Source organism: Microplitis demolitor, chromosome 2 (genome assembly GCF_026212275.2).
Source record: "Microplitis demolitor isolate Queensland-Clemson2020A chromosome 2, iyMicDemo2.1a, whole genome shotgun sequence".
NCBI lineage: Eukaryota > Metazoa > Arthropoda > Insecta > Hymenoptera > Braconidae > Microplitis > Microplitis demolitor.
Window position 1 is genome coordinate 18,037,145 of NC_068546.1, and position 12,494 is coordinate 18,049,638.

The 12,494-nt window shown below is 28.7% G+C and overlaps 1 protein-coding gene across 3 annotated transcripts in view; it reads right to left on the reverse strand.

Annotated features, from left to right (window-relative positions):
- LOC103568660 (protein-tyrosine sulfotransferase) overlaps positions 1-12,494 on the reverse strand; it is a 184,675-nt gene that overhangs the window by 163,825 nt on the left and 8,356 nt on the right. Inside the window, exon 1 of one of the 3 annotated variants that reach the window (XM_053742789.1) lies at positions 10,473-10,492. The exons of the other annotated variants lie outside the window; for them this stretch is intronic. The gene's annotated coding sequence lies outside the window, so the exon portion shown is untranslated. Of the gene's footprint in view, positions 1-10,472; positions 10,493-12,494 lie in introns of those variants that run through there. 3 annotated transcript variants of the gene reach the window in all.

The following is a 12,494-nucleotide window of genomic DNA, read 5'->3' on the forward strand; positions in this document are numbered from 1 at the left end:
GAAAATTTTAGGTAACTGTGGGACACCTCGATATTCTTGAGAATTATACTATTTGATTTAGTAATGTATACTAAAATTTCATTAGAATATACTCTAAAATAAAACTTTATTTACTATACAACATAGTAATATTTCTGACATAAAAAATCTGTTATTTTATTTTACTATTTACGATAAAAAATAACTAAAGAAAACTAAGCCCAATCTAAAATTTATCAATTTAAATATAAAAATTCCAACTTTTTTTACACTTGGTACAACACAGCATGGTAATTTAATTGGAAGTATTAGTTTGTTTCCATGCATTCTAGTACTCATATAAGTTAGAATTAATTTAGTGACGTACTAGGGCGTAAGCGAGCACCTCTATGTATAACATCTTATGAATTATCTTTTGTATCATAATTTTTTTCTTTCTATATTATCTGTGATATTTGTTTTACAATACCCGCAATTTATATATTTCATTTTAATGCATTTAATTGGTTTAAAAATTATTTCAAGATACGCGGTATTTCTTTATTTGTAATTTTTTGTTAATAAGAAAATTTCCAATTCACCGATTTTTGTACATTTTTTATTTTTTTTCGATTTTTAGAAATTTTTTAAAAATTTGATTCTACGTAGCATCAAGCTTTAGGTAGCCTCGGAGTAAAATGATTGGGCAACATTATAGAGATATGTATTTGAATGTTTACAAATGTTTAAATAAATTCAGTAGATGGACTGTTTATATTATTGTAACGGTGATTTATTTAGAAAAATGAATATTAATTTAATTTAAAAAATTAACCTGCTTATATTTTGTCGTTAGTAAATTATTCGCTGAGTGCATAGCGCATAGTGGGGGATATAAAAATGGCGCCAGCGTCCACTGCGGGCAATATAGAACTAACGGTGGCTCATTATTACTTTCGATTATTAAAATAACACGTGTATCAATTTAATTAAATAAATACAATAAAATGCATCATCAAAGTTGTTGTGTGGTGGATTGTAAAAATACTAGTAGAAGTAGCAGTTGTAAATTTTTTAAATTTCCGGTTAGTAGTTAGAAGTTGAATCAGCGAAAAAAATGGATAGCTAGTGTTACAAGGCAAAAGTAAGTATTACTTTAACCTATAATTTTATTATGTAGAATATTATACTTATCGTATAAGAAAATGGAGTAATTATTTTATTTATTTTATTTTATTTTTTTCAAAGTAATGATTAATCTTCCTGGTCTGCCAAAACCTATGGATGTTATATGCAGTGAACAGTTCATTGGTGATAAAAAATCAGATGTTGAATCAAGTCCGAATTTCGCTCCAACAATTTTTCCGTCAGTTTACAGAAGACGTAAAATCATCGACTTCGCGATTTTGAGCAGGTAAATAACAATACAAAGATAAATATATTTGGTATAATAATTATAATTATAATAATAATAATAATCATTGAATGAAAAAATTCATAAATATTATTTAATGTAGTTAATGATTAAGGAATATCTTTTTTAATTGATTTTATTTAAATTTATTATGTCCTTATTTATTTATCCAGGTACGAACGTTTTATGAAGAGGAAAATAAGAAAAAACTCGTCATCGTTGATTTCTCTGATAGACCCGGTGATAAATATTATGGAACCGTCTGAAATCAATTCCATTATACATCTGAATTTTTATTCTTTTATGTAATTTTAGTTTAGTTTATAAGATCATTTAATAATAGTTTAATAATAAACATCTTAAGAAACTTAAACATTACTTGACCAAGTTCACATTAGACTTGTTTTAATTATTATGTTTATTATACTTACTTTTTTCAGCTGATCTGAGAGAAAAATTTTATAAAACTACATTGCAATATTTTCTAAAGTAATAATATAATTTTTACGTTTGATTTTACCTTTTTAAATAAATAATTTACTTTCAACATATGAACATAACGTCAAAAGAGCCACCGTAAGTTATACCATTAGGCGGCGCTGGGGTCACGCACCCAGCGAATATTGCATGCATGTTGAGCGTAATGAATGTACCTAACCTACTTTTCCAGCTTTCTTTCAATCACAATTTTTTTTTAATTTATTGTTTTTATTTTATATTTTACGAATATTTTTCAAAATATTTTAATTTAACATAATCAGTTACTATGCAGATGGGAAAAATTTCGGAAATTAAATTTAATCTGATGCTGTGTCAAAATTATAATGAACACTGTAAATTCTGTTTGATGGATTTCGAAAAATTTCTATTTTAACGGTCATGTCTACTATAATTTTATACTGTCTTCATGCTACTATTGCTATATTAATTTCTCTGTGAATTTTTATGTGACAAATATCATAAAATTCTCCGAGTGCATTTATTTTTATAATGTAATAAAACAATGAAAAAAAAATCTGAAAAATTTTCGACCCTGCGAGACAACCCCAAACTTTCTCACTGTTTTCGAGTAGTACTTCGTGTTCAAAAAACTAATTAGCTGAGAAACCATAATTTCACTAAAAAAAAAATAATTTTTCTCCGACGATGTCTTTTGAACGAATTAACCAACTTGAACATTATTGGCAGCAATCGAAAGAACTCACCAAGACTTAGAACTGATTACCTTTTGAGATAAAATTGGGCTAGTGGTTTATGAGTTATACGAATAAAACAAAAAAAAAAAAATTCTTTAATTTTTATTTTTCGTATAACTCGTAAACTACTCGACTGATCGACTGCAAAATTTTATCAATTCTGAGCCTTGGTGAACTTTTTCGATTGCCACCAAAAGCGCTCAAATCGGTTAATTCTTTTCAGAGATATCGTCGAACATAAAAAGTTTACATACCCACACACACATATACACGGACGTCCATCTAAAAATGGTTAGACTAGCTTTCTAGGACCTCAAAACGTCCAGATCTGATGAAAACTCGATTTTTGAAAATCGGACCGAAATCAATAACTTCCTTTTTTTTGAAAATTTCAATTTTTATAGCGGGCATTCAAAAATTATGATTTATTAATAACTAAATATATTTAGTAATACATTAGTAAATGACAATAAATCATTAAGCAGTTGCTATGGACATAAATGTCCAAGTCTCACACCTTGAGGGTGTTCAATTAATAACGTACTATGTATATTCTCATGTAAACGTCATCGATAAATCCCATCGGCTGCAAACGCAGTCGTCGAGACGGTTTGGCATTTGAACAGATCGACTATGGACATAGATTACAACACGAGACTGTTCCCAGTGGAGTTTCCGTATCCGGTGTTCGCACTCGACAACCCGTAACGTAATACCCCATACCCAACAACTAAAACTACCCATGCTACTACCATTCTATTCCAACTACTATTCTCATTCTCTTTAGAACCATCAACCATCACATCCACTCACACCCACACTCACATTCACACTAGACCCACATCTGCAAACCTTTTACACTAACACACCCACTTTTTCATATCTCCAACAATCATTTACTTATCCACTTTACTGTTTTCCACCAAAGTACTTTGTGTTGTCCACTAAAAAAAAATTACATTTCACACTAGATATATTATATCGAGTTACATTCAATTTAAAACTTACTACTCTACTTAATCATAAAACTAAATTGAATGAATTCATTGCACTTGCATTTTTGAAAAATGTATTTTTTTTTTGTTTGTTGTCGTCCATTATATTTTTATTGGAATCAAAGTGTAATAAATAATTTTATATTTAATTGAACTAATTTGGATTTAATGGTAAGAAACAATTTTATTTTCGCTTTATATAATAAATTTAAAAAAATATATCAGTAGAAAAGATAGATCCAGATCTTAGTTCTTTTAGCTTTGTAAGTCTACCTTTGAATTAAATTGCAATCCAATCCATTGAATTTACATTTACCATGTCAATCTTTTTAATTAAAAAGATATAAACATCAACAAGATCCTGTCAAACGAGTTTAAAAGCTACTTCCTTTAGTATTTCGTATAACGTTATAGAAGGAACATCAGTTACACTTTGTGCATAAAAAAAATGTGATCTTTTTTTAAAATTTTTAATATAACTTACGTGTTTATTTTTGTGTTTTTATTAGAATATTTATGTATCATACCTTTATTAACGTATTTTTAAAAATATATGTATGTACACATAAATATATGATGCTTTTAAGCTCACGTATTACGTAACCAAAGAGAAATTCAATTTAAACAGTGGTCAATCTACTGAAATAGCTTTTGATGTTTTATAAAATAATATATTGTTTCAAAGCAGAGTAATTTTAGATTTTTTTTCTGTTTTGAATGTTAGCTGCGATTTAAAGTACACTGTAAAAAATATTTTGTTATATTTTAAAGCTTTTTGTTGGTTGGAATGCCATTCAACAAAAATTGTCAATCTTTCTAATCCACAATTTATATTTTCTATGTAACACAAAAAAGTGACAGCAATATATTTACAATAAAATAAATTATATCATAATATATATGTGGCATTCCACGCCAAATCGACCACTTTTGACCCCGACCCCTTTCGATTTGGCTGAAAATTCTTTTTCCTTTTCTACCCCATTAAAATCATTTTTCAGGGAATTTTCAAATTTTTTTATTCAACCCAAAAAAAGTTATGAGTTTTTCAAAAATAAGGCTTTTATTTTTTCAAATAGCTATAACTTTTTTGAAAATTGACTAATTGGGACGTTTTTTTTTTTTTTTTGACCAAGTCTCAGGCTTTTGAAATAGCGATGTGCGTCAGATTTATTTTTCGAAAGCTGACTGACTCATGATGAGATCTCTCAAACTATAAGTTCTATTGACTTGATATTTGGCATGCATTAGTAGTATATCAATTGAGTGCGATCGTGTTTAAGACACGAGGTGTGAAGATTGGTGCCCGAGCCGAAAGCGAGGGTACCAACACACGAGCGTCAGACTCGATTGTACTAGAGAAATACATTAGTCTTTGTGACAGATATTTGAAATGTTCTACATTTAATGCCTATCAATGGCAGGTTATAAATCCGCGTTTATTTATTTAGTAAGATTGTTTTGAGTATTAGTTGAAAATGAGAGAGAAGTCAGTAAGTGTACGAATTAATATGGAGATACATTTTTCACAAGATGGCTCGTTGAGTTACTTCGATATTTTTTGTTTACTATCGCACATATAACCAAAAAATAGTTTTTGATCTGTTGATGACGTCACTATTAGAACGATTAGGTATCTTTTTTACCAGCTATATCTTATCTATTATTTTTAGCTGCCGGTTATAGGCGCTAAATGTCGTACATTTCAAGTGTCTCACAAAAATTCTTTTGTGTTGATCCAATATAACTTATTTATTAGACCGATAAACCTCCATAAGACTCGATTTTATAAGAGAAATTTACGCCATTTGTTTTCTTGTATCGTATGTAATGTTCATTTAGAATTTTAAGTCTTAAAAATAATAAGACCTATAGGTTTTGAAGATCTCGTAACCCCCAGAAACCACCATAAGTCAATTTTATAAAAAAAAAAAATTTGATTTATTGATTTTTTTGCATTGTAATGAATTATGATCTTATATTTCAAATATGGAGGCCTTTTTGTGAAGAACGGTTCTTTTAAATCTTTCATAAGTCCCCATAAATATCAATCAATGAAATAAATCGAGTCTTTTGATATTAATTTTCTTAAATTGGATTTAATTTTGATGATATATTAGTTCAAGTCTGTATGAATTTTGATAGGAAAGCATGAAATTTTGAGTTTTTTAACATCCATGTAAGCCCCCAAAAGAGTATTGTTTGTGTACCCACTTAAGATTAAATAGTCGTAAAATCTGTTCTTAGTGATCGTCTACGTTGAGAAAGGATTTTTTAATAATATTTAATCAAAAAATTTTAACACAGATTGTTTTTAATGGAAATGCATAAAATTTTTTACTTTAATAATGTTGCATTCAAAATTTATAAAACTAAAAAAAAAAATTATTTACATAATTTCAAGAGGATAAAATTATAGAATTAACTAAATTATTTCTTATAAAGACGATACTTGAAATACTAAAGCGCTTTCAGTTGCAAAGTTGGCACGCGCCAACGTACACAATAGCAAAACGCTAGTAAGAGAATTCACCCTCAGGCAATTTTAACAAGAAGATGGAAACTCTACCTAAGACGAAGAAATTTCTACGTCTACGTCATCATGTTTCAGCTACTACATTCAATGCTACAATATCTTTTTACTCAGTAGTAACATTGCTGCTAAATTTAATCCATTGACGCAAACTCCGCATCTAATAACCATTATATTTTTTTTTCTCAAAATTCAAGTAAAAAAATATTAAAACGATATAAAAATTTTTCTTTACTTTTATTGAAATTTTAAATAAATAATGATATTTTTATAATTTATTTACAATAATTTACTGCATTCAATGTTGTGCCCATAGATACACGAAATAAACGAGATTCGATTAGGTAAAATGTCTGTTAAGTTAATCGTGAACCAAAGTGTTATTTAATGTTTGCATACAAATTCTATTAATTTAAATAATTACATTAGTAACTGGTGGCAGGGTTTGAAAGTAACCGCCTGAAATTAACCAAATTTTTAGCTTTATAAATTTTTATATCTAAGATGGTACAGAGTTACATATGAATCTTCATTGTAGTCAGTTAAATGTCGCATAGGTAACTGAATAAATGTTAGATTTAATAGGTCCCATCGGTAACATATGGGATTGGTTACTATCCTATAGATTGAACAAACTACAATGTAAGATGGGAGCCAATGCTATGTCAGATTTGACTCATTCCAATTTTACGCAGTCTAATCTTGGATGGGACTGAGTTGAATGTACATTGTAGCCACTACAATGTAGATTGTAGCAGCTCCAATATGAAAATTTTTTTCTCAACAGATGGGGCTCAGTACAATCTGACATTGTACCCAGTCGAATCTCGTTCTTTCCGTTTATGTTTTTACTCAAGAGTAATATTTTTACGACTAATTTATTAACTTGAAATTAAACTTTTTTTTTTTATACTTAAAATAATGAAATTTATATAAATTAAAAATATAATAATAAATGAAATGAAATAGTCATTTAGAATTTATAAAATAAATTTTAAATAATAAAAAAATCTCTTTGACTCTACTTTTATTATCTTAAGTATATTTTCAAAGAGGGAATGCTCATTTCTATCAAGTTATAAAGCATAACGAGTAAATTGTCGAGTATACATATATACATATAGCTTGCCATACTACTGCTTTCGTCCAATTTATCCAAGTACTTTCCACCAAGTAAATTTATCTCACTATTTTCCAGCATCAGTATGTGGTATGAATATCTACTAATATTAGTGTTCTATTCTATTCAAACGATTTGTCGACTGCTGATGTGAAGAAAAAGTTACAGAATAGTATAACTATATATAAGAAAACCAAAAGGAAGAGGAAGAGGAAAAGGAAGAAGACGAAGAAGTGATGCTAACGAGTAAAATAGATGCGAATAGAAAAGGAAATAGATACGGACAAATGTTCCGGTGAAGATGACCACAAGTACTGGTAGTAGATGTCTACAACTGGACATCTCCAGCTTGTTTCCGGTCACTGAACAATTCAGGCCTGAAAATCTCTACTCAAATGGAAACATTAATTACTAGTCGAGCTTGTATTTAAATGTCAAACAATGATTATTATGGTTTTTTTTATAAAAAAAAAATAATATTTTTTCAGAAATAATGAATGAATTTACAGTTTTATCGACAGAATTTTTACCGTTACCAACAGACTGACCAATGGCGATTCAATTACTACAGTGACATTCGTTTTCGTTCTTCATTCGTACGTTCGTCGGCTGTGGGTATGTTCGCTCATTCTAAATCCTTCCATTAGATTTCGGAGACACGTAACGAGCATTGGATTACGAGTTGAGGCGACATTCGAGGACATACGAACGTGATAACCAGGTTAATTGGACCCTAGAGGATCAGCTTAGGGTCTCAGTATGACCCAAAAGACGAAAATCCTATCATTAAATAGTCATGAGAAATATATTATTCTAACTATACTTTTACAACACTCTATTATGATAACCAAGTATTAACTTCAACAAAAGTTTCGTACTAAATTTATTCCATTATTCAATAACTTTATATGTAATGTTACCAAAAAAGAAAAATAACATCTACAATTTAAAAACTATTTTCCAAAACTAAACTACTCCTTAAAAAATAAAATGAATGGAATTTTTGATGGATATTTATGCCACCTAAAATTTTTGTTTACCAGTAACAAGTTAATCAATTAATAGATTTGAATTAATTAATTTTATCTATTAGTTCCAATGTGAATTTCAAATAATAACTAGAATTTTTCTAATTTAATCAAATTAAAATTTTTTAATTTTATAATAACAATTTATCATTATTTGGAGGTTAGAAGTTTTAGTAAATTGTATTTATTACTTTTTATAGCGAAGTATTTTTTATAAAATATTTAAATAGTTAAGAAATAAATCTTCGATAGTAAAAAAATATTTAATTACCAATAACGGATTAGGGCAAATAACTAGTTATGGATTGGATCCAAGACCAATTATCAAAATAACTCCCTTAAGACGATCAGTGCCAAAGGCAATATTATATAATATATATGAACGAAAGGATGATACATGTCATAAGAGGAACTTGATACTAAAAGCAAAGCCATCGATTTTCACTCCAACAGTCAGTTGGCAAACGGATGCGATAACGAGGCCACTCCCTTGGTCATGTCTAAACACCTTGTCGTACCACTTGAACCAATCGTGCTTGCTGACTGACTCTGACTCAGGCTTAAACTTCTCTACATGTATATATGTCTACATATATACATATTGCCCTACACTCGACTTATACTACTCTAGTATAGATTTAGATTCTAGTAGATCGTGTGGTCCACTATAAACTGGACTAGGTACATTTCCAACATCCAACGTCAACCTACTCTACAAATCCCTTGAATAACCTCCTCCAGCTTCTTGTCTATCTTGACAATACTGCTGACTAACCAACCATTTCAATTATGTCCACTCTGTTGCCAGTTATTTCGAGATATGTAATAATACACTATATTACATTAGACCTTCCAGACATTCCAAACGTATCTTGCTTCTCTACAGACTGAATTACATGAATATCTCTAATGTTATCATTTTTACATCTTTGTAAATAATTTATTTATTTATTTATGAATAAATAGATAATAAATTTATTTGTATAAATAAATTTGAAAATAAAAGATAATACTAATTTAGAGAGAAAACAAAAAAAAAGAAGTAGTTGAATCACCAATAAATGGAAGGAAAATTTAAGTCTCGAATTTCCAATTGAATAGTTGCGAACAAAGTTAAATTGATCTCGTCTTATCTAATTAATAATAGACTCGATCGCTGGATGATTATCGTCTATTATCGTTGATTATAGGTTTAATCTGATGCTATAATAAATTCACTCTCGATCGAGTAATAATGATAACAAACTGATTAGTAATTGATATTCGTTTTTAAATATTTATTATATTTCATAGAAGTAGAAAATTAATGAATTGAATGTCAATAGAATTATGAGACTATAAATTTAAAATAGACATATATAGTTTGAGGAAACAGTTAAATTGATTGAGGCACTTGATAAAGGGGGTAATTAATATTTGATGACAGTACGTCGTGGTCTACTGAATAATTTATTCTAGACAGCTAATATGTATATTCTCGTACATATGTCTGTATCTCGTCGTCTACATCCTCCTTCTACTCCTCCTACATCTTCAACTACCACAGAAGTATTCCTTAATTAGGTTTGAACCTTAATTATCTGATCTCTATAATTTTGAAATTACTTGGTATGTTTTTTAATCACTCTTTCTATTCAATTCAATTATATATATTACATGCTGGGGAGCGGCGGGCAAAACGGGACCGCTAAAAAAATATTGAATTTTTGTGCGTTTGAATATGATGAACCTTCGTTTTTTTACTTCTATTTGAAGTAATTAAACAAACTTCCCAGTTGACATGAAAAAAAGCTGTTCTCCCCGAGCAGGCATAACAGACGACCCCCAAAAAAAATTTTTTTTAAATTGTTTGTATCTAATCGAACTGAAAAAATAGATTTGCAATACTATTAGTAAACAAAAATGCAAAAAAAAAAAACGAAATTATTGAAGATAAATCACTTATGCAAAATTGAAATATAATGAAGAAGACACCGTATATATTTTTTGTGGCTGACAATACATTGAGTCCACTGAAGAATTGCTGAAAAAAAATTTTGAAAAAAAAATTTGGGACACTTAAAATTGTACAGAAATAAAGAAAAGAGTCGGAAATGTCAGTTTAAAATAATTTTGAAAACAAAACAAATTTTTACCAAATCTTTGGAGTGATCCGTTTTGCCCGCCCTTCTCATGGATAGATAAGGGTTCGGAAAAATGAAACAACACAAATAAAATGCAGTACTTACAATTTTTTTTTCTTTCGATTGCCGCCAAACACACTCAAACCGGAGGATTCGTTCCCAAAATATCGTAAAATAAAAAAAAATTTACACACAGACACAGATGAACGTAATCTGAAAATAGTCAGAATAGCTTCCTATAGGACCTCGAAACGTCGACATGTAATGAAAACTTAATTTTAGAAAATTAGACCGAAAACAATAACTTCTCTTTTTTAAAAAATTTTTAATTTTCATAGCAAAAAGTTAAAAAGATAATATAAATTTTAATAAACAATGTTTATGTAAAAATAATTTGATGATTTAAACTATACAACATTCGAGAGTAATAATAATTATTATAATTTTATTCAGACCCTTTTTCTAATTATAAATGATTTTTTAGAGGATTTTATAGGATCAGGTTAATTAGTCAATATTTATTATTTTTTCCCGGAACGTTTTGCATTAATTCTGCTTCTCCAATAATAATAATTATTATTTGTAATAAAACTTGTACAGCAAAAAATAATACTGTCAGTAAGTTTATAAGACATTTAATAAGCATTAACCACTTCTTGTGACAGATACTTGAAATGTATATTTAGCGCCTATAACCGGCAGCTAAAAATAATAGATAAGATATAGGTAAAAAAGATACCTAATCGTTCTAATAGTGACGTCAACAACGGATCAAAAAATATTTTTTGGTCACATGTGCGATAGCAAACAAAAAATATCGAAGTAACTCAACGAGCCATCTTGTGAAAAATGTATCTCCATATTAATTCGTACACTTACTGACTTCTCTCTCATTTTCAACTAATACTCAAAACAATCTTACTAAATAAATAAACGCGGATTTATAACCTGCCATTGATAGGCATTAAATGTAGAACATTTCAAATATCTGTCACAAAAACTAATGTATTTATCTAATACAATCGAGTCTAAGACGCTCGTGTGTTGGTACCCTCGCCTTCGGCTTGGGCGCCAATGTTCACACCTCGTGTCTTAAACACGATTGCACTCGATAGATAAACTACTATTCAAGTTTCAAATTACCAAATAGTCAAAACTAATTAGTTTTCGATTCGGTGAACTATTTCTAAATAAAGTTTACAAACGATAAAACAAAAAAAAATACTCATTTACAAGTAAAAAGTCAAAGACTTAATAATTTGATGGATTTACGAGTCAATACTTCATTGCCTTGACTCACAACTTCAAATAGCCTTAATCAAAATACTTATTTAATTATTTTAATATTATTAATTAGTGTGCATTGAATGCAAATTTATATTATAAGAAAAAATTAAAAAATAAGCATGGACAAAGTAAACGGTGGCGGAAAAATGTAAGAAAATAAAAATGCAAAAATGATGTATGAAAATTAATAGTATAATTACTAAAGTGATCTACGGCCATTCAACTCATAAAGTTTCACGCAATGTTACAGCATATCCGTTCGCACAAGCAGACACATTCTTCGGTATAAATGAAGCATAACTTCTATGAAAATAACAAACATTATACTTTATATCTTTATGAATGTGTTTTTATACATCTTTATAACTTAATATGAGAAATACAATATTTCTTGTATAGCTTTACTAAATCACTGTTTTGTTATATTTCCCGGTGATATTTTCCTATACAGTTTTATGACATTACGATATTTAATAAATCTTAAATAAAAACTAGTTCCTATTTCAGAAGTTATAATATCAGATAGCACAATGTGATATTTTTCAAAGGCAGTTCCATTTATAATATTGACAGTAAGAAACGGAAGGAAGTTTAAATTTCAGACGAAATAGCCATAAATGCGAAGATAGTAGTATAGGTAGATCCCAAGAGAAAAAGATGAAACCTCTAACCCACCTATCACGCTGCTTGGTCATAGATTCAATATCATTGACGTTTCTCATGCGAATAAAAACCACCTGAAAATACACTCTGCTATATAGTGAACCAGACGCTTTCAAGCTGAAGTAACATATTCAAATTTTTTTTATTAAAATGTTTATTAACTGTTTTTTTACTTCA